The 23285-nt window shown below is 35.3% G+C and overlaps 1 long non-coding RNA gene across 1 annotated transcript in view; it reads right to left on the bottom strand.

The window, feature by feature from the left end:
- The window catches only part of LOC136850726 (uncharacterized), a 111238-nt gene extending 93530 nt beyond the window's left edge, over positions 1 to 17708 (bottom strand). Inside the window, exons 1-2 of the long non-coding RNA XR_010856714.1 lie at positions 17308 to 17708; positions 11986 to 12114 (exon numbers count right to left, since the gene is read on the bottom strand). This is a non-coding gene — a long non-coding RNA (uncharacterized lncRNA). The remainder of the gene's footprint in view (positions 1 to 11985; positions 12115 to 17307) is intronic.
- Positions 17709 to 23285: the final 5577 nt, after the last annotated feature.

The following is a 23285-nucleotide window of genomic DNA, read 5'->3' as shown; positions in this document are numbered from 1 at the left end:
TGACTGTGGCTAACTTTAACCTTAAGTAAAATGAAAACTACAGAGGCTAGAGGGCTGCAATTTGGAATGTTTGATGACTGGAGGGTGGATGATCAACATAGCAATTTGCAGCCCTCTAGCCTCAGGAGTTTTTAAGATCTGAGGACGGACAGAAAAAGTGCGGACAGGCAGACAAATACCCATCTCAATAGTTTTTTTTTTACAGAAAACTAAAATACCAGAATAATAACCAGTTATCTGATACCGGGATTAAATAGTCATGTTTATTTATGTCCCTCCCACCTCCACAAAAGTGTTTGAAAAATAAATGTTTTGTTGCCAACAGGAATCCTGATGTTCGAGAGCTATTCCTGGGAATATTGGGGAGTATATTCAGGTGATGATGTATGATCGACATAAATTTCAGACATTTATAGATTTATGCTTTATGGCAGTAGAGTTAACTTACATTTCGAGAACTATCTATACTGGGATATGATAGATGACATTTATCCTCAAACATATATTTCAGTCCATTCAAGATATCCGCTACTGCATTCGCGAGAGAGAGAGAGAGAGAGAGAGAGAGAGAGAGAGAGAGAGAGAGAGAGAGAGAGAGACAGAGAGAGAGAGAGAGAGAGAGAGAGAGTACAGTTTTCAGATAATGCCTCCCGGTGTTTAGTGAGGCTTAATTTTAAAAAATGGTAAAAGAAACTAAACAAAGGAGTATCTAGGAGCTGAGAGAACGTGTAATATACATGATTATTTTTTGTTCATTACACATTATGGAATTTTGTTCTTAAAATGTGAAAACCGGCTTGAATTTTGGATAAAACCACATTTTAAGCCCTAAAAAAGGGCCTTGGAAAAGTCATCTTGCTGTGGAATTCAGAACTAGTCGGTGAAGACATGTGTTTCAGGAAGAAACAAATTCTGGACGAATAGCAGTGGTTACTTGTCACTAAAGTATCAAATATTTATTCAGAAGCTTGAAAATGAGAGTAAATATACAGCTGGAAATTCAGAATTTGAGGTTATCGATTCGTTAAACGTGCCTTCTTTTCCTGGAATTTTGACATCTCTCCACATACACACAAATACATGTGGATGTACTGTATATGTACATTTATATGAAACGAATCTTCACTGGTCGATGGAAAACTCCCCAAATATAACTTAAATTAATCAATATAATTTTCTAATATATGCCAGGCAAACATATAACTATATATGACACTAACAAAATGCACGATTAAACATGAAAAACATTCCACGAACTTCCATTATAGAGAAACGATTACCAATAACTAGTATCAAAAGACACGAATGGCAACCTTGCCACGCAGTTATTCGATAAAAAGTAGGCAACCCATCCGTCTAACATATTTCATAGTTTATGGAAGTAAGGACAACAAACAAGATACTGAACAGTTCAAATGGCAGCTGGAAAAGCAAAGGAAAATGTTCTTGGGGCAAAAGATGTCTGAAATAGTCGAGATGGCTTCAAATCCTTCATTTAGTTTAGAGATATTGTTCGACTTCATATTGAAATTATTCGATAATATATAAACTAAATGGCTCTGGACTCAGTTATCGTCTGACTCTTGAGAATGGCTTCTAGCGTATATATTCAACGTTTCTGTTCCCTTCTCACTATCCTTCAAATAATAAAAAAAATCTTTTATGTCGTTCCTCAGAACTTTTTCGTCCTTTATTGCACAATTTTTTTTGCGTTAACCTGACAGGGGCCTTCTGTTTACAGGTGGCTTCAAAATAAAATTAGCCAGAAAATGCGATCAAAGTTCAACAACCTATTTTGAACAATATTTTGAAAGTCATTGCATGTAGTTTATGAATCTCATTTTACGTTGCCAGTAAAAGCAATAGTTTTGTTATGGTCTTAATGTTTTACTTTTTTGTTGTTAAACATTAAAAGCGTTTTCTAGCACAATTTGTTTTCAATAACATGCAGGAATTAGCAAAGCAACATAAGCTGGAGCCTATGGAAGTAATAATTAATAAACATTGCCTCCCAGTATTGACCGGCTCCAAAAGCAGACTGATGTTCTGATCTAAAAGTCTCAAAAAATAGGGCCAAAGTTTAACACTCATTGTTGGCAAATTTTCAGCTAGTACGACAATAATATTTGGTTTCATCACTAAGAGCTTTAGGTTTTTATACTGCCAAATTAATATAGTTTGATTTTGTAATGATTATTTTCTGTTACTGAACTTTGACTGGATGACTTGATATTAAAACGTTATGTGGTACACTCACCAAACTCCACGCGTATTAATTCCTCAGGGTGGGCATTCGGTGCTCCGCACTGCCCTAAAATGGAAAACTGAGGTATCTGCAAAATTTTCTAAATTAAGATATGACGCCTACTGGGCTCGTGAAACACTAATACACAAGTTACTGCAGTTTCAAAATGATTCTTCAATCTTTATTTAGGAGGTCCTATGGGCAGTATCTGCAAAATCAGTAGTAAGACAAGGGAAAATTGCAGTATCTACCATTTTTCTCTGTTTTGTAATTTTGCAGATACTGCAGTCTTCCATTTTAGGGCAGAGCAGCTGCCAAATGTCCTGAAATGAGCAAAATCTTGTTTGTAGCTTTGCCTAATTTTGTAAAACATCCATCATAGCAAGATGGTCACACCTTCCGTGCTTCCACAAATTTCATCGTTTCATACATAATAACCAAATTTTTTTTTTATCTAAACTTCGTCTTATGTTGATTTTATTTTGAACTTTTCTGGTTGGCACACACATAAAGGCCCTTCTTTCAAAACTTTAGTACACAAAATGCGCATTCGATGCCGAGTTATTTTAATATCGACTGTTGATTTTCCATTGCCACTACCACTCACAGTCTCAGCACTATCATCAGAGTCACTAGCACTACCATTACTGTGACCGGAAGCACAAACGGTAATAAAATCACGGTCGTCTACTCAACACCATTATCGGAGCCTATCTCAAAATCAGACCCACTTTCGCTAAAGCTGCTATGAACAGCATATTTCTTTTGTCTCGAAATTTCATAAACTGTACTTTTTTTGATATCAAGATTATCACAATTATTATCATACTGGCAGCACTAATAATAGATTTTTTCTTTGTTTGCGCCCTGAATATTCACCAACAAGTACTTTCACTGCAATCAAGGCGATCGCAATTATCACAAAACATATTTGAACGGCAATAATAATACCGTGATATCGTATAATAACAGGCAATAATGAAACAAAGCGATTATTTCTAACAACTTGTTAACAACCGCGTTTGTCAAAAGAACTACTCAATTAAGACTGGCAAGTAGGAAGCATAAGTTGGGAAACTTCCACACTCATAGCAAGCCAATCACAACGCAGCTTATTTAGAAGATATGTTGCCATTGGTCGGTTTCCACCACGATCTCGCCCATCACGTTTAAGAAAATGTTCACGTTTTAGCGTGATAATTACAAATAGTTTATAAAGATTGTTCCCAGTGGGTTGGAAATTATCTGGATGGTATTAAACAATTTTCATGGAGATGGGAATATTCAGTTAAATTACTATTAAGAACAGGGAAAAGAACAAAAAGGGGAAAAAACATAAAATATTCTCAGAAAACCTTTAATTCATGCACGCGTTTTTGTATGAACCTTGTAAAAGTATATCTTAGTTTAACCAGACCACTGAGCTGATTAACAGCTCTCCTAGGGCTGGCCCGAAGGATTAGATTTTATTTTACATGGCTAAGAACCAATTGGTTACCCAGCAACGGGACCTACAGTTTATTGTGGAATCCGAACCACATTATAGCGAGAAATGAATTTCTATCACCAGAAATAAATTCCTTTTATTCCTCATTGGCCGGTTGGAGATTCGAACTCGCGGCCAACAGAGTGGTAGCTGAGAACGGAACCCGCTCGCCCAACGAAGAACTATGAACCTTGTAATATAATGTCTGGGGCTGTTCTTTAATAGCTTAATAAAGCAGGTAAAGTATAAGGTGCTTAGGCGTTTATCAACATAATTTATTTCATAAACCGAAAGATGTTTCTTCATCTGGTTGTGATAGGAACAGGAGAACGACTAAACTAAAGCTGCAAATGCTCAAAGTGAAAAACTTGAATGGTCGTACAAAAGGAAATTTCTGTTACTTTATATACCAGAGTTTTCAGATTAGGCAACAATATTCCATTTTTATCGAACCCTCACTCTATCCTATCAGTCCCCCCTGACAGTTACAGTTACATATGTGATTTCTAATTATATTAATTTCTACATAGTTACACTAAGTGACAATTTCATCAATTAAAACTTTAATAGTTAAAATGGATATTAGGATTATGATGTCTATAACTAAACAAACAAACAAAAAAAAAGGTTAATTCAGAAGATGAAAAAAATATAATTTCCTGATAAAACTAAAAACATTTCCAAACATTATCGCGACGCCTTCTTAATTAAATGTAATATCAATAATTGGAGGATAGCGAAATGGCTAAGCGAATGTGACTTGACATCTACCACGAAATTCTGGCGCAGGGAATTTGTTAGGCCCCCCTCTCGCCGGAACATTAAGGAAATTTGATTCAGTTGGATAAACGCTGCTAACAAGCGCAGCGCCAGTTAATGATGTCAGATCCCGAACAATATATTTCCGTGATGATATACAATATAGCATTAAAGTACGGAATCAGTGCAGCGTTCCTTAATTGAGAATGCTCTCGCGTTCTCTACTGTTAACTGTGACAAGAGCTTTTACAAAGGCTGGGATATCTTAGCATGAATAAGCTTCAAATGCAGGGAACAATTAGAGCTACTAAATTCTATTGCATTTTGTCATGAAACAGAGACACAAAGACGCACAGACACGCTCACACACACACACACACACACACACACATATATATATATATATATATATATATATATATATATATATATATATATATATGTGTGTGTGTGTGTATATGTGTGTGTGTGTGTGTGTGTGTATGTGTATAATATATTCAGTTGTATTCCACATTGGAAAATGAAATATGAAAATGGTCTGAGTATGCCAACAGTTTCGTTCTCCAATGGACCCCTGCTTGGAGCCCCAAGAAGAGGTCCATTGAGGACGAAATATTGGGCATATTCTAACCATTCACATTATTTCATTTTCCTATGTGGAATACAACGTAATAATATATCTTCGTGTCTAAGAAGATTACATATATATATATATATATATATATATATATATATATATATATATATATATATATATATATATATATATATATATATATATATATATATATATATATACTTGAGATGGAAAACACTGGAAATTCCTCATTAAATAGTATGAGTTACTTTGGTGCTACCATTTGCTTGAAAAATAAGAATGTTATTAATAAAATAAAAAAAAATATTTTTGATCTGTCTTATGCAAAATTTGCTTTCTTATTCAATATTAGTGTCTAGGACACTTGAATATCTAAGAAGGTTTAAAAAAAAATTACTCAGGGCACCAGCTTATTATTCAGGATTGTAGAGTTTTAGTAAAATCACAAGAGATGATAATAGGACCATAAGATTTTTTGGGGCTCATAATGTTAGATCTATCACCTCTATGTTATCAGCAAACCAACACATTCTATAATTCAGTCGGCTTAGTATTACAACCGATAGGCCATTGATAAAAGATTACATTTTTATGGCATTCAGTAATCACAAAGGTCTTTACGTCCTTGTCCGTTGAAGCGGTGATTGAAATGTCAGTGATTAGGTCTTTTTACTACTAAAAATTAATATTGAAAATTTTCAGTTCAGTGCGTTAGGGACAAATCTTAATTTGGAGATTAGTCAGGGGAAACTCAATCAAGGTCTCATTTAAGCGCAAGAACGAGGTTGAAGCCCCTAACTCTTCCTGAAACTGAAGAATAATAGAAGGAGTGTTTACCAAACTGAAGAAGTGTTTAAGTGTTTACCAAAGATCCCAGCCACACTTGGTTCTGGGACTCAGAGCTGTAATAACTGCATGCATAAACGTTTTCACGAAGTATCGTTTAGAGCCAAACTCAAGCCTCTGACAATCAGAGACAGAAATACAATTAATATGTTCATGGGCGCCCGCACGTAGGGGCAAGGGGGCCCACTTGCCCTGCGGCCCCCCCCGGAAATCCTGGAAAAAATTATATATATATATATGTATGTATATATATATATATATATATATATATATATATATATATATATATATATATATATATATATATATAATCTTCATACCATGAAGATGAGATATGTCAATATTAGTCCACAAGAGAAAAGAGAATAAAACACACTGTTTATGATTTTTATTTATGTACTTATTCTGTTTAGTTGTAATAAAGCTCTTGAAGAGGCCTAGTGGAAGGTGAAATTATAGAGCTATTAGAGTGTTTTATTTCCTTTTCCCCTGTGGACTGTATTTGATATATATATATATATATATATATATATATATATATATATATATATATATATATATATATATATTTGCTTTATTCATTAAAGAAATGCAGGCGCTGATGCCGTTTTTGGAATTAACCTGCTAGTTCAAAAGGTCAAAAGTGTCTGTCTGCTTGATACCGGAAACTATCCATGTATGTATTAAGATTCCTCCCCCCCGCCTTGGGAAATATGCTGCGGGAGCCCATGAATACTTTAAAAGTTTATAGGACATTTGGGGAACCTTTAAGGAGTTTTAATTCTGTAACATATTGAGTAAATATGCGCTGCTAAGTACTTCTGAAGATTATCTATTTTATGGTTATAGAGAAATAAGCTAAAACTAATATGCTAGTCAGAGACAGATTCGTGCCCCAGAAAGCCTATTTTTGGCTTATTCAGCAAACTTCACCTTTTTCCTAATTACTGTACTGGTTTATATGCGCAAATATTTTTTGAAAAATCTTCCGACGTTTCCTTCTGTAGGCACAGGCACGTGCTGCTAGTGGGCAGCAAGCATTATATAAATATTGTAATTGCAATGAAATTAAACCTTTTTACATCACTGGTTAAAAACAAAATCTGATGATGAGAAATGGGTTGGCCTTAGTGATGTGTCCCTGTAACAACACCAATATTGAATGTTTTTCTGTTTTATCCCTACATAAAAAATGATACATTCATTTTAAAAACGGCTATTTCCATACCTATGATTTTAGGCTTTGTCTGAACTGTTTGCAAGAGGCATAAATAACAATGGAATACTTATTTACTAATGTAAATACTTCTCTGTCTCCTCCTCTTTCTATAGAAAACAAAAATGATTAAGCATTTCAGAATTAGGAAGTCTGCGGAGGCTGTTACTTACCCTATGCTGGTGCTGAGAAATTGTAACATTCTAGACAGCACAGCTTTGATTATAATTATTTAGTCACCTCTTTGTTGGAATAACACCGCATTAACCACGTTTATCTCATTAACCGGAAACTTTCCCATCAGCGAATACCACAAACTAATTTATTATCACAAAGCAAACAAGTTAATAAGCGGGATTAAAATTGGATCTTTCCTAGCCTGGAGAGCGTATTAGCATAGAAATGTATAATACATTTACTAATTAGGTGTAAGATTATATAGATTAATGACAAACTTGCATTCTTAATTGTTAAAATTATTATAAGAATAAAAATTACTTACAGATTTGCTAAGGAAGAAATACAAGGAAATATTTTGAAGGATATTCTCTGCACCTCTCTACTCTTAATAATTTCCACATCAAAATTTAAATTCCCCTTAACAACTTACAAACAATATTTAGTAATTTCCACGGAACAAAATAATTTTAACCAAAATTCGTGAAGCACAGATGGAAAAGATAACCTGGTAAAATAGTCTCTTAATTAATTCCATTTTCAGTGTTTTAAATATCGAGCCCATGCCCTGGTATTCCCCCAGACTGAAAAATTCCCTTCAATTTCAGGAAAAAATATTTAGTCAAGGGGCAACAGTCGCGCAACCAGTTTCCTTTATCTTCCTAGGTCAGAAGGAAGAGAGAAAACAAGGGAAAATGGAAAAAGCTTTAGCCTTTTCCCTGAGGAAAGCGATAATAACATCTGAACAAACGAGGGGTATAGGACTCGGGAGTTGTAGGGCTTTCTTTACTGAGGGGAAAAATCCAAATACAAGTAGCAATTACGCGTCCGATGCCATGGCTGTATTGCACTGACGCTTGAATTAATAATGAATTAGCTTATCTGATTAGCTTATTTCATTAGTTGCTTTTTAGAATACAATTTAGGCCGAAGGCCAAACGCTGGAACCTATGCGGTCATTCAACGCTGCAAGGGAAACTGAGAGTAGGAGGTTTAAAGGTGTAACAGGAGGAAAACCTCACAGTTGGACTACGAAACTTTGTTATAAAAAGGTGAAAAGTAAGATGGAAGAAAGAATATGAAAGGAGGAACAGAAAAAGGAATGAAAAGGGGTTGCAGCTAAGGGCCGAAGGGACGCTGCATAGAACGTAAGTAATGCCTACAGTGCACCGCGCGTGAGGTGCACTGACGTCACTACCCTTCTACGGGGATTAGTTGCTTTTTTTAAACCATTCGGAAATTATGAATATTTTCGCCATTGAATAAGCAGCCTGAAATATAAGAAGGACTGGATTCCTCAAGTGATACCTTATGGTGTGGGTTTGTTCTCTTCATTAAGAGAACCTTAAAAATGTTGGACCTTCTCCTCTCATATTACATTCGTTTCTCTTTTGATGAACAAGAGCATTTCCAACTGTTGGGCTGAGCGGAAGCCAAGTTAAAACGAAGATCTTTAGATAAACAAACCTGTTAATTTTTTCTAAATAAAATATTGCAGTACTTTCTCCTATACCGAATAATTTATTATGGCATGCATTGTCCGTTGCTTACATTTTTTTTAAGTGGACTAATAACGATATTGATAGATCAAGGAGCCTATATTCACGTTTTCCTTGTTGATAAATCTATTTTTCTTTCTCTCGGAACTGGTGGCCGTTTCTCTTGAGCATCTAATCTTATTGCCTCAGTACTTTATGAACGTCATAAAATATCTGAAAATATTACGGAATAATGTAAAAGGTTTTATTGTTAAGAAACTGGGGCGGGTTACTGAACCCAAAGCAAGACTTAACCACTGCAGAAAAAACAAGAACACTCAGTAGCTAGCATACCTCTGCCAAGGAAGCTCAACAATAAATAAAGCAAATAAATAAGGATGGATTTTCGATCCTTATTAAGAAAAAATACTATTAAAAATCCACCTTCATTATATATATATATAAAAGTAACATATATAGCTTTACATTAAAGTGGAATTAACCAAATATTCACTGGAATGCACCGAAGCCTAATATATGCAATTACTGTACATAATATATACATTTATACGGATTCATCAATATTCGTTCGCCCGTTACTGACATTTTTTTAAAATGCAATTACACACAAGAAAAACAAGTAAAAAATGCGCCAAAGTTTCTTCGGCGCAATCGAGTTTTCTGTCCGGTGGTGACCTCAGCCACGGCCCATAAAACTCTTAGCCGCACACCATGAAACTCAGCCACGGTCCGGTGGTGGCCTATGTTGTTGGTACCTACAGCGGTGCCAGAAATACGATTATGGCTAACTTTAACCTTAAATAAAATAAAAACTACTGAGGCTAGAGGGCTGCAATTTGGTATGTTTGATGACTGGAGGGTGGATGATCAACATATCAATTTGCAGCCCTCTAGCCTCAGCAGATTTTAAGATTTGATGGCGGACGGACAGACAAAGCCTGCACAATAGTTTTCATTTGCAGAAAAGTAAAGGGCATTTCCGTTTCTCAGCTTTATAAACGAAAGTTATGAATGTCTTGACCATCTCGTGAAGACAAGAACTAATAAAAAAGTCGAAAGTGCCAAATTCCACGAGCGAATGACGTCAGTGACCACTTAACCTTTAAGACTCGTGCGTAAGTAATTCAGACTGAGTTGCTACGGAAATATACAACCACAAAACGTGCTGTAGTACATTTGGTTTCCTCCCACATGGCTGTCGTCAAACTTCTTTGCCTATATATACATTGCTCCAAGAGGCATCGTTATTCAAGAACAAGCTTCTGGGCCAGCCATTTGAGAGGCAAGAAATACAACTCAGTAGTCTCGTTAGACTATTTTATAATAGCTGTAAAAGTAATGGCTACTTTTCTCTTCCACTGAGCGGTTGTAAGGAGTGTAAGTGGTCCTTTTCCTCTTTCGCCAACGAATATTTCCTTGTTAAATCTCTCGGTTCGTTTCGCTTCTATGAACACAACGCGTATCGTCGCATTTGGTTCCACGTCATGTGTAATGGGAGGCGGGGGGGGTGCCATAAAACCTTGGAATAACTCTTCTGTTAACTATTAAAGAGTCCTGTAATGGAAGGATTCGAAGAGGAGGGGATGCGGAAGCAACAGCAGCAGCAGCAGAAGCAGCAGCTGGATTCCCACAGATATGAGCTTAATTAGAGGTACGGCGCCTGAATGGCGTTGCTCATATATAACGGAAGGTACATAACGGGAAGGAAAGAGAGAAAAGAAGGGGGAGGAACGAAGGGGAAATTGAGAAAAACTGGATTACTGATACACCGCACCGGAATGACAGTAATAAAACCAGAGGGAGTGACATGCGGCGAAGTAGGAATATAGAAATCTACGAATGCAGGATTCGAGGGGAAAGTTTTGTTGAGGTAAAAAAACAAGTATTATACTGGCAGTGTGGTTTTCGAATCTAAGTTGTCCACTGGGTTTCAACATTAATATCATCACGAGTAAATAAAAAAATATTATGATTCCAAAATTGCCATGGAATGTTTACTGAAATGAAAGATAAATCATGAAGTAATCAATCATGCATCAACTTATTGTAAAAAGATTGCGGAGAAGACCCTGTTTCTAATCTGTTATCTCAGAGACTTAATTGCCCTTATATATATTATTTATTTCGATGAGAGCTCTTGAATTTTCATTTTCATAATTTGACGATCAGTTCTTAGGCTTTTCGGCTTGCACAGTAGATGTCCCTTTAAGTAAATTACCTTTTTACTCCTAAACTTACAAAGTAAGTATATTTTGGTTTCTGTCAGAGGAAAAACTACTGTGGAGTTTTAAATGACCGGCCATCTCAAACAAGGTAAGAGCACTCACGAATGCACAAAAAAAAAAAAAATCAAAGTTAATGGATTCAGTAACTGGAAATTTACTATGAGATTTCAACTGAAGTCCTATTGGAACTCTTTGATCTAACTCTTCCCTTTCTCATAAAAGTGGAGTTATTAATTACCATCAGTGAAGATGAAACCCGGGTTCGTTTCCCACTACCGGACATCATAATTTCATCATATTTCTTACACTTGGATCTTAAGGCTTTATAGTGACAAGCATATCCAAATATCCAAAAAGCGAAGAATTCGAGAAGTTTTGAGGGCATTGTGGCAATTACAATTAAAAAATTATAATTAAATATATATATATATATATATATATATATATATATATATATATATATATATATATATATATATATATATATATATATATATAATTATATGTAGAATCTACTGGTCATAATCACAAGGAGGTCACGTTGCCGACCTTCTCGTGGTCAGGTCGGCAACGTGACCTCCTTGTGATTATGGTGACGCGGGTGCGTTTCCCGTGACCGGGCATCACAGTCTCCTCAATTTCTTGGACTTGGATATTACGGCTTTTTAGTGACAAGCATATCCAAAAAAGCGCGAAGAATTCGAGAAGTTAAGAGGGCATTGTGGCTATTACAATTACATATACACACATATATATATATATATATATATATATATATATATATATATATATATATATATATATATATATATATATATATATATATATATATATATATATATATATATATATATATCACTAAAACGTTTTATACAGTCTGTCTGCCTCCCACAAAGATATATTAACGTACGTAAACCATATAAAGCTATCTTACCGTCTACTTCAAGCGCCATCCATTAACGAGCCCATTTGAGTGATGCTCTGCTGTACGCTATCACGGTAGAAAAATAACGATCCGGGTTGTCGGTTTTTGGTCTGGATTCCACAGTCCCCCTTGAAATGCCTGTCGGAAGATTAATGAACTTGAGATTTATAGTCGTAATGGACCAACTTGTTCTATAAAAGACTTCAGTAGTGAAAACTGTCAAATTTTGTTCTTTTTTTATCAGGTAAAACCATTACTAATGGACTAAAAAGGTACAGACATTTAAGGAGATGATGATGATGATGATGATGACTTTAAAGGGATGATGATAATGACTCTAAAGGGATGATGATAAAGACTAGGATATACAGACATGAATGAGAAACTGTCTTTGCTTTATTATGTTTTATCAGTCAGTACTGCAACCTCGTAACTTACTTCTGAAAAAAACTTACGCATATGAACTTACTAGTAGTAGATTTTCGCCTTCAGATATTAGCCTGACGCAAAATACTTCCGACTGTGAAAATGAGTATAAACAAATAAATTGCCTTAACCTATTCAAATGCTGGTACTATGGATCCATGTAGCCGAGGTAAGAAACGATGTAGTTACTGAGTACAGCCTCAGAATATGAGATCCATATTGTGATTTAATATGAAAGTATTTTTGTCTGTTCTAAAGGCATTCTGTGTATTTACTGCGCCAATATCTCTTTTAATTTCTTGAACAACACAACCAGAGCTTAGTTTTGGCGTTGAGTATGGAAATTAAAGTTATTTCTCATCGTTTCATGTTAACAAGTCCTCCAATCTTTGTAGTGAACTGCTTTTTTACTTATCTCTTTACCATCTACTGTACACACTATTCGTTGCTCCCATTAGCATGTTTTAAGTGGAAAGCAACGGAGATTATGCAAAATAACCAGTTATTATCTGAAAATATTACCAACTTTAACATAAGTTTGGACGTTGGAAGGCTGATGCTCATTGCATAACTCCACAGACTATCAAAAAGAAAACAGCAGAGGGAAATTTGGTAAGCTTGCCAAATTCCGGAACTTTTTGGTTTTTTAGTTTTCTGTAAAAGAAAACTATTGCGCCGGCTTTGTCTGTCCGTCCGTCCGCACTTTATTCTGTCCGCACTTTTTCTGTCTGCCCTCAGATCTTAAAAACTACTGAGGTTAGAGGGCTGCAAATTGATATGTTGATCATCCACCCTCTAGTCATCTAGCATACCAAATGGCAGCCCTCTAGCCTCTGTATTTTTAATTTTATTTAAGGTTAAAATTAGCCGTAATCGTGCATCTGGCATATAGGCCAGGCCACCATCGGGCCGTGGTTAAAGTTGCATGGGCCGCGGTTCATACAGCAATATACCGAGACCATCGAAAGATAACTCTATTTTTGGTGGCCTTGATTATACGATGTACTGAAAACTCGATGGCATTTTTTACTCGTTTTTTCCGAAACCTATCGTTCCAGATTCATGATGCTATAGGGGAACGAAAGTCTCATCTGCAACTTTGATATAACTATTTTCTTAAAACAGGGCACTCAATAGATGACATGATTTCTCAAGGTAAATAATTAATTAATTAAACTGTGTTGATTGAAAGCCTACTTTGCTCTGACTTAATGCTTTAACTTCCAAAAATCATATTAACCAATAATGACGTAGCTAAATTTTTTTATACAAAGATATGAAGGGCACATACCCGTCTTCGAGTTCTAATGAACTTGATACGAAATTTCTACCCGTTTCATAGTTTGATTATTATGAATATTCTAAGGGTTGAATATAGTAATTGAGATTATCCGTTCGGAAGAAAGAAATGAGTCAATGACGGAGGTGTTATTACACTAGCTTCTGCAAATAAAAATTTCCATTGCTATTAATAATAATAATAATAATAATAATAATAATAATAATAATAATAATAATAATAATAATAATAATAATAATAATAATACCTTGGAACACCAGAGTAGATGAGAAAGAAAGAGAAAAAACTGATAAGAATCAAGACCTGAAAATCGAAATAAGAAGGATATGGGATATGCCAGTGGAAATTGTACCCATAATCATAGGAACACTAGGCACGATCCCAAGATCCCTGAAAAGGAATCTGGAAAAACTAGAAGCCGAAGTAGCTCCAGGACTCATGCAAAAGAGTGTGCTACTAGAAAAAGATACACACACACACACACACACATATATATATATATATATATATATATATATATATATATATATATATATATATATATATATATATATATATATATATATATATATATAATATATATATATATATATATATGTGTGTGTGTGTGTGTGTTATCTTTCTTGTTTCTATATATTATATATATATATATATATATATATATATATATATATATATATATATATAATTGAACACAATGTACTTATTACATTGGATACAATTTGCATCCACCATGAAAGATGGAAAGTTATTACTAATTTTTCCAAATATCTTCATAATAACTTCATTCCAATTGTTTAGAATACGCTCATTGTCCTTCATTCGCTCTTGTAATTTCTAAACGTTTAGAGTCCATTTTTTTACTCTTTAATCTTTCTTTTGTGCCACAAAGTATCATCGACATCTTTCGAAAGGAGTAATTTATAGCTGGCCTAGAAATTTCTATCAATTTGTTTTCAAGCTTATTTGTTCTTCAAATCTCATACCATTTTCCTAAATTAACCTCCGTCAAGGACGATAGTTTTTTATTTAGATTCGATAGTTTGTTAGTTTGCTTGTCTGTCTGTCTACTTTATGTTGTTTAGCAAGGTTACACAAAAAGATATATGTTGATTTTTAAGAAAGCTTTACCAAAAGATGGACCTCGAGTGAGTAGAATATTGGATAGATTTGGGAGTGACTGTTGAGGAAAAAATATTTTTTGCGTAGGAATAGTCACACACACACACGCGCACATAAATATACATACAAACACACACACATATACATAAATGTGCGTGTGTGTGTGTGTGTGTGTGTTTTATGTTGTATCATTAATCTGGACTTTAGTACCCTGCAATTTACTACATTTTTTTCATTTCTGTACATAACTCAGAGGCCCTTATGGTCCGTTTTTTCCAATTTTGATGAAGACCAATTGCATTTAACAAATGTTTTGGACGAACTCTGGCGCAGATAACGCCACTTCAATATACTACGGCGAATTTAAAGCCTGTCTTACGTAATATACAATGAACTGTAAAATAAAAAACTTCCCCTCATAAACATAAGTCTGTGTTAAAGTGCTACTAATTTAGGTTTTTTTATGTTACGGCTTATGAGAGGACGATGGAAAACAAGGAAGAAATGGTCGAATATTTCAGGAAGGTCGATGGACGTAAAGAAGGAAATTTGAACTAGCTTTTACGGAAGGGTATCTAGAATTTTGATTACTGCTTCTCTAAAAGATGCATAGCAAATCCATACATACATACAGACACACACGCACATATATATATGCATGTATATATATGTAGTAAATCCATACACACACATACACACACACATATATATTTTATGTGTATGTGTGTGTGTATGGATTTACTATATATATATAAATATTATATATATATATATATATATATATATATATATATATATATATATATATTTGTATATATAATACTGAAAAGTATGATAGTTTAACAGTGAATAATGTGACAGACAAACGGTTTGGAGATAAGTATCTCCAAAACGTTGGTCTGTTACATTATACAGCATTAAACCATCACATTTTTTCAATATTATATATATATATATATATATATATATATATATATATATATATATATATTTATATATACATACATATATGTATATCTAATATATATATATTTATGTACATATATATATCTACACACACATATATATTATATATATATAAATATATAATATATACAGTAAATGTACAGACACACATACGTATCAAACCATAAATGACCTGTTTATATCGAATTCACCTAACCACAGCTAAGGTTAGAGTCCTGGTCAGAGTTAATGTGAAAATCTTAATGACTCCCCTTAGAGGATCATGTTAAGATTAGCGAACCCATCTCCATGTCAAGAACAACGAACCCAGTGATCCCCATGTAAAGAATGACCAACCCTTTCCGGTCCGAAGCCCAATTCCGCATGAGGGCTAGTACTAAACACGGCGAAACAGTGATTCATCTACACTGTTTCGCCGTGTTTAGCAATAGCTGTGGGGGGGGCGGCGTTCAAATGTATTTCTCCTTGTTTAGTACTAGCCCCTGGGGGATCAAATGTCTGGTACCGAAGTGTTCATATCTAGAACAGCGAACCCGATCATTCCCATGTAAAGAATAACGAACCCAATAATCTTGTAAAGAATAGCGAACCCTGCTGTGAGTGGGTTCGCTAATCTTGACATGATCCCCCTTAGGTATACTGTAAGTGATTCTTAAGTTAGCCTAAGTGAATTTGTTATTAACAGTTTATTCTCCACTTAGCGTCTGATTGTGGTATTGTGTAATATGAGCAAAGTTCACCAGCTTATTTCAAAGAAAATTACATAAGATAAATATATTGTTAATTATATTAACATCACATACGGGAACCTGAAATTAGGCTAACTCATCATGTCCGTTTCTTATTTGATATGGGATAATTATATTAGTATACCAAATTTTATTTTTGTCTATTCTTTAAAAGCCTGTTATTCCGTTTACTTTAGTATCACTTTGTATATCGAAACTTCTTCTTCTTCTTCGTTTAACGTGCTTTTTCCCATTTTTTATATGGGGTAAGCACGATGCCTTCTTTTGAAGGACTTTGATTTGGCGTTGGGGTAGATCGTAGCCTCGATCGGCTGCCCTGCCTGACATCGCTTAGACCCCGGTAACGAATGTGCTCTTATTTTCATAACATTCAGTTTGATAAGAACAGTCCTCGTATAGCCTACTCGCTTATGTACAACGATAATGTTAAGAGCATACTCTTGGGATCATTGCAATATAAATAATTAAGAAAAATTGCCACATACTAAATATGAAAAAGATAGTTATGACTAAAGAACATTTGGCAACACTCAGTCCTCCACTGTTAGCACCTCACTTCAAGATTACGAGGCTTTTAACCCTGCATTTGTGACACCGCTAGTCGATTATTATTATTATAATAAAATATAATTCGTGTGCTTAGTATCATTATCAGCATTACAACCTTAAATTGTAAGTATTTTCATAACAAATAAGCAATCAATGAACAAATACATCTACCGTACTTATTTCATAAACCAAGCCCTAGGCCTATATCAGTTGTCTTACCTCATTCTTTAGGAGTGTAGATGGTAAAACACATCTCTGGAATCATTCATGATAAACTCTGATTGAATTTTACACTGTTTTGAAGGGAGATTTGACAACATCCACTTGCTAAAGGCGTTATAGTGTTTCTGAGACGAGTGGCTTCCTTGATGGTGAATAACAGCATACGTACAGTTAGTTAACACTCTAAGTATTTGTGGAAGCCCGCTTTATTTGTCAATGTTAACCTGAAATTTTCAACAGTAGCCGCTGACTTCTTTAATGGCCAATCCTTAGACGAACGCTTTTTCTTGAATTTGATTTTAGCACTTGCTGCAATGGCGCTTCAGAACAGCGCATTCAAATATGTTCGGGAGGAGCAACAACAGTAGCCCTTTCCCTCTTGCTGGTGGGTTGCTACTAGGGGAGGGATGGTGGGGACCCAGGCCCTTCCCATGGATCCGCACTTCCGTTTTCTACACGACGACACAACGGCCAAGCCTTACCCTCCCATGAAATCATAGGTTCTGATTTTTGTATTTTGTAAATGCTTTTGCCCGTTATCATATACATTATCATCATAATCATCACGAGAACCCAAATGTCATCGTACTCGGCTATGCTATGGAACATAGGCCTATCTTTACAGCTATTTCGGATGGCGTTTATTTGCTGATTTGTTTTGAATTTCATTATTCTCATTCTTTTTTTCTGTTTCTGCTTACAGAGTATAGCCTACAACGATAAGTCTTTAGAGGGTTCTTAGCTTCTGTCTCATACTGATTTTAGTCTAGCTTTTGTTTAACTTTAAAAAACAAGAGCTCTGCTGCAACCCTAGGCGCTATACCATACGTGGTGTAAAACATTTGAATTTCTCCCGGGTTCTTCAGGTTATCATCAAATTATTTACCCCTGCTTTCAGTGTATCTCTGCCTTTAGTGTATAATTCAATACATACTTCATTTACTGAACAATTACCTCTATATGATTCTTCACTGTTAAAGGGAATTTTTTTAATGTAACCTTTTATTAAAAAACACTCATTAAGTAAAGTCTGTCTCGTGCTATATTGAATATTCATTTCATATTGAAAGATGAAGCCCAGACTGGACTATTGTATGTGCACTTGAAAGACTATTCATTATCAGACTATGTGATATAATCAAGAATTCGAAAGTAAATGGTAAGCAATGCAGTGATATATTATTCCTTTCCAAGAATTGCTAATGAAATAGTAATTTGTTTTATCAGAACTGTAAAGAAAGAGAAATAATGAGACAGCATTCTAAGGAAAAGTGTTTTTATTTGTGACTGAAACGCATAAAAGCTAAAAGAAAAAACTGTAATTGAATATATAAGTTCGGTTTTTAGTTTTCTGTAGAAGAAAACAATTGTGCCGGATTTGTCTGTCCGTCCGCATTTTTTATGTCCACCCTCAGAAGCTAGAGGGCTGCAAATTGACACGTTGATCATCCACCCTCCAATCATCAAAAATACCAAATTATAGCCCTCTAGCCTCAGTAGTTTTTATTTGATTTAAGGTTAAAGTTAACCATAATCGTGCGTCTGGCAACGATATATGACAAGCCACCACCGGGCCGTGGTTACAGTTTCATGGGCAGCGGCTCGTGCAGCATTATACCGAGACCACCGAAAGAGAGATATATTTTCGGTGGCGTTGATTATACGCTGCACAGAAAACTCGATTGCGCCGAGGAAAATTGGGCGCATTTTTTACTTGTTTTTATTCGATTCTTATGTTACATCAGTCATTTAATTGACTTCGAACTATTCACTGCTATGTGAGCATCAGTGTTCTAAAAAATATTTGGAGTTTGAGATGATTCTTGTTTCCGTTGACTATTGATCGAAATTACGTGCATATTTGAATCAGCACAAAGAGTTGAGAGAAATAATATTATTTCCTCTAGATAGAAATAAGTAACTTTCTGTGATATACATATTTTCGAAGCAAACGCATTTACACACTCACTGTAAAATTATGTCTATAAATATTCACGAAAAACCAATACTCAACACAACAAAGTATTTTGGTTCATGGTATTTATGTGAGACTACATCTACGTTAGAAAAAATATAGACAAAAAGACAAATAAAATAATAGCTTTAGCAGATTTTTGCTGAAATATTTTAATTAATACTAATATTATCAACAGGAGCACCCGTTTCTATGAGATGAGGATAGTAAGATTCCACAAGATGGAACCGAGACTAAAAATTGCTCATTATCTGAGAACATAGGTCTAACAAAGCAATGTTGAATATCAGTTGATATACTTTGAAGTTTGTCTAAGTTATACGGAGTCGTAATCACTCATTCCCCGTAGGGGAGTGGTGCCGTCACTGCGCCTCACGGGGTGCACTGTAAGCATTACTAAAGGTTCTTTGCAGCGTCCCCTAGGCCCCTAGCTGCAATCCCTTTCACTCCTTTTACTGTACCTCCTTTCATATTATCTTTCTTCCATCTTGCTATCCACCCTCTCTTAACAATTATTTCAATGTGCAACTGCGGTGTTTTCCTCCTGTTACACCTTGGGAACATACTGTACCTACTCACAACATTTTTCCAGCGCTGAATGACCTCATAGGTCCCTAGGTCCCAGTGCTTGGCCTTTGGCCTAAACTCTATATTCCATTCCATTCCATTCCATTCCGCAATCACTCATCTCCCGATAGGAAAAAAGAAATGAAAGCTCCTGAAATGAATACGAAAAAGATGAAATGCAATAATCACTCATTGATTACCGTAGATAAGCACAAACAACGCACCGAACGTCACGTCACCACCCAGAGCAGGAGTGATGAGAAACCTACGCATCAAACCTACGCATCATTTGCGGAAACTCATGCCGCGATGGCTCGGCATACATGAGTAATAAGAGATATCAAAATGAAAATCTATCTTCAGAGGGAAAGGAGACGACGCTGAAGAAATACGGCAAGGTTTCATTAAAGGCCTTTGCAGAGTTGACTTCCGGAGGATGGCAATGTCAATACAGGCGCAGCCTTTGCGGAGCCAGCTTTCGGGCTGTTTCATCGAGTACAGCATATGAATACGCTCACGATATAAAAAAAAATTGACACGAGAGAGAGAGAGAGAGAGAGAGAGAGAGAGAGAGAGAGAGAGAGAGAGAGAGAGAGATTGGGAGCAATGAACTGATGGAGGATGAGACTATTTTTTTTAGTAGCACAAAGGGTTGAATTGGAATAAAATCATTGAAGCTAATTGGCCATGCATAAAAATACGAACTGTTCTGAAAACAGAGAGAGAGAGAGAGAGAGAGAGAGAGAGAGAGAGAGAGATCGGGAGCAATGAACTGACATGGAGGATGAGACTAAAATTTTTTTAGTAGCACAAAGGGTTAAATTGGAATAAAATCATTGAAGCTAATTGGCCATGCATAAAATACGAACTGTTCTGAAAACAGAGAGAGAGAGAGAGAGAGAGAGAGAGAGAGAGAGAGAGAGAGATCGGGAGCAATGAACTGATGGAGGATGAGACTATTTTTTTTAGTAGCACAAAGGGTTAAATTGGAATAAAATCATTGAAGCTAATTGGCCATGCATTAAAATACGAACTATTCTGAAAATAGAGAGAGAGAGAGAGAGAGAGAGAGAGAGAGATTGGGAGCAATGAACTGATGGAGGATGAGACTATTTTTTTTAGTAGCACAAAGGGTTAAATTGGAATAAAATCATTGAAGCTAATTGGCCATGCATAAAAATACGAACTATTCTGAAAACAGAGAGAGAGAGAGAGAGAGAGAGAGAGAGAGAGAGAGAGAGAGAGAGAGAGAGAGAGAGAGAGAGAGAGAGATTTTTTTAGAGCACAAAGGGTTAAATTGAGTTAATGGAAGATGAGACTAGTATAAGGGGATAAATTCAAATAAATAATTGAAGCTAACTGGCCTTGCTTTTAAAAAAAATAAGATATTCTTAATACAAAGAGAGAGAGAGAGAGAGAGAGAGAGAGAGAGAGAGAGAGAGAGAGAGAGAGAGAGAGAGAGAGAGAGAGAGCAATGAGCTGATGGGAGGTAAGACTAGTATAAAGGGTTAAATTCAAATAAAACCGTTAGAACTAATTGGCTATGTATAAAAAATTATATATCTTTAATATATATATATATATATATATATATATATATATATATATATATATGTATGTATAAAGAGAGAGAGAGAGAGAGAGAGAGAGAGAGAGAGAGAGTCTGCTGGGACATTCGGAATAGTGAGTTGATGGAAGATGAGGTTGTTATAAAGAGTTAAATTCAAATAATCATTAACCCTAGTTGGCCATGGATAAAAAACCGAGATATTATTAATATATTAATATAAAGTAAGAGAGAGAGAGAGAGAGAGAGAGAGAGAGAGAGAGAGAGAGAGAGAGAGAGAGAGAGAGAGCATCTGAGGTCTGTAGTGACTTGACAGATGAGATTATTATATAGAGTTAAATTCAAATAAAATCATTAAACCTAATTGGCCGTGGATAAAAACGAGATATTTTTAATGTGAAGTAGAGAGAGAGAGAGAGAGAGAGAGAGAGAGAGAGAGAGAGAGAGAGAGAGAGAGAGAGAGAGAATCAAGACTTCAATCTCATGGAAGCAGTAATATCTCCGTAAATTCATAAAGTAACTTCTATTTGTCTGAAATATTATTATTATATTCTATAAAACTATTTAAGTACCCATTTGTGAGTCGACATTTTAGGCTGCACCTGTGATGGAGAGAGAGAGAGAGAGAGAGAGAGAGAGAGAGAGAGAGAGAGAGAGAGAGAATAGACGTGGGTGTTCATTACACCGTCCAAATGTATAACATCAAAACGGAAGGGTCTAACGAGATCTTCATTACTCCACCAAGGTTCAACTGTTCATATGATTCTCATAAGATCCGTAATATCGTCTGACTGTCTGTCTGTCTGTCTGTCTCTCTGCCTGATGTCTCTCTTCTAAGTGTCTGTCTGAACAGCTCTTTAAATAGTAAACAGAATGTCTGTCTGTCTCTCAGCCTGCCTGTCTCTTTTCTGTGTGTCTGTCTGAATAGCTTTTAAACAATAAACAGAATCCGAGATACTTGCACAGGGAACAATAATATATCAGTCATAATTTAACACCCCATTATTGAATTAACCTGTCGTTTACTTGGGATCAATTCCCCAAGAACCAATTCTTCTGGGGAACTCTGCATCAGGCGATTTCCCCAAGGGTAGACGCAATCTTTAAGGTGTTCTTGTTTAGTATACACTTAGGCCTCGTGGGCTGTCTTTATTGCAGCGTGGGTTTTTCCTTTTCTTTTAACCTTTTCTTCGAAATAGGCCACTGGTTTTTATCGAATATTGAAAGAGATACTGAAAAGAGTAATGGGCAATTAAGGAGAATAATGACCAACTCTTAACAAAGGGATAAAACAGAAACAATAGCAATCAGGAGTAAAGAAAAAAAAAAGCAAAAGCTGGTTATAAATTCTGCCTGGATTTTGTCGTAGCAATTGGAAATTATCTGAATTTCAGGAGCGTTTTTTTTAAGGTCTGAAGGGAATGAGACTTTCTGGGACATTTAACTAAAGAAATTTCAGCTGAACGTTTTTTTTCTTACTGAAATCACCAGAAAAACTCTCATGATCTCTTCCCATCAGCTGGAATAAATGTAATTCTGAAATTCCTGAAGAATGTCAAAATTAATATATATTCGACTAAATCGACACTAAAATATATCTAACCTGCTTCGGATTGACTACTCTAGTTATGTCGTACTAAAAAAAAAAAGCTCATTAAATTTCTAAAAAAGCTAAGACAAAACAAATCTTGATAGTTACTATACAAGTATGATTTATATTTGTTAACAATTAACGGATGAAAATACAATCAACTTTAAATCCTCGTATTTCCTTCTCTGCGTTTAGGCTTACCTCTAATGATGCTGGACACTTACACGTCTGCAGAAGTATGGTTACCCACACACACACACACACAATATGTATAC

Source organism: Macrobrachium rosenbergii, chromosome 22 (genome assembly GCF_040412425.1).
Source record: "Macrobrachium rosenbergii isolate ZJJX-2024 chromosome 22, ASM4041242v1, whole genome shotgun sequence".
NCBI lineage: Eukaryota > Metazoa > Arthropoda > Malacostraca > Decapoda > Palaemonidae > Macrobrachium > Macrobrachium rosenbergii.
The sequence above is the reverse complement of the archived record's forward strand: the minus strand, read 5'-3'. Positions and strand labels throughout refer to the sequence as shown.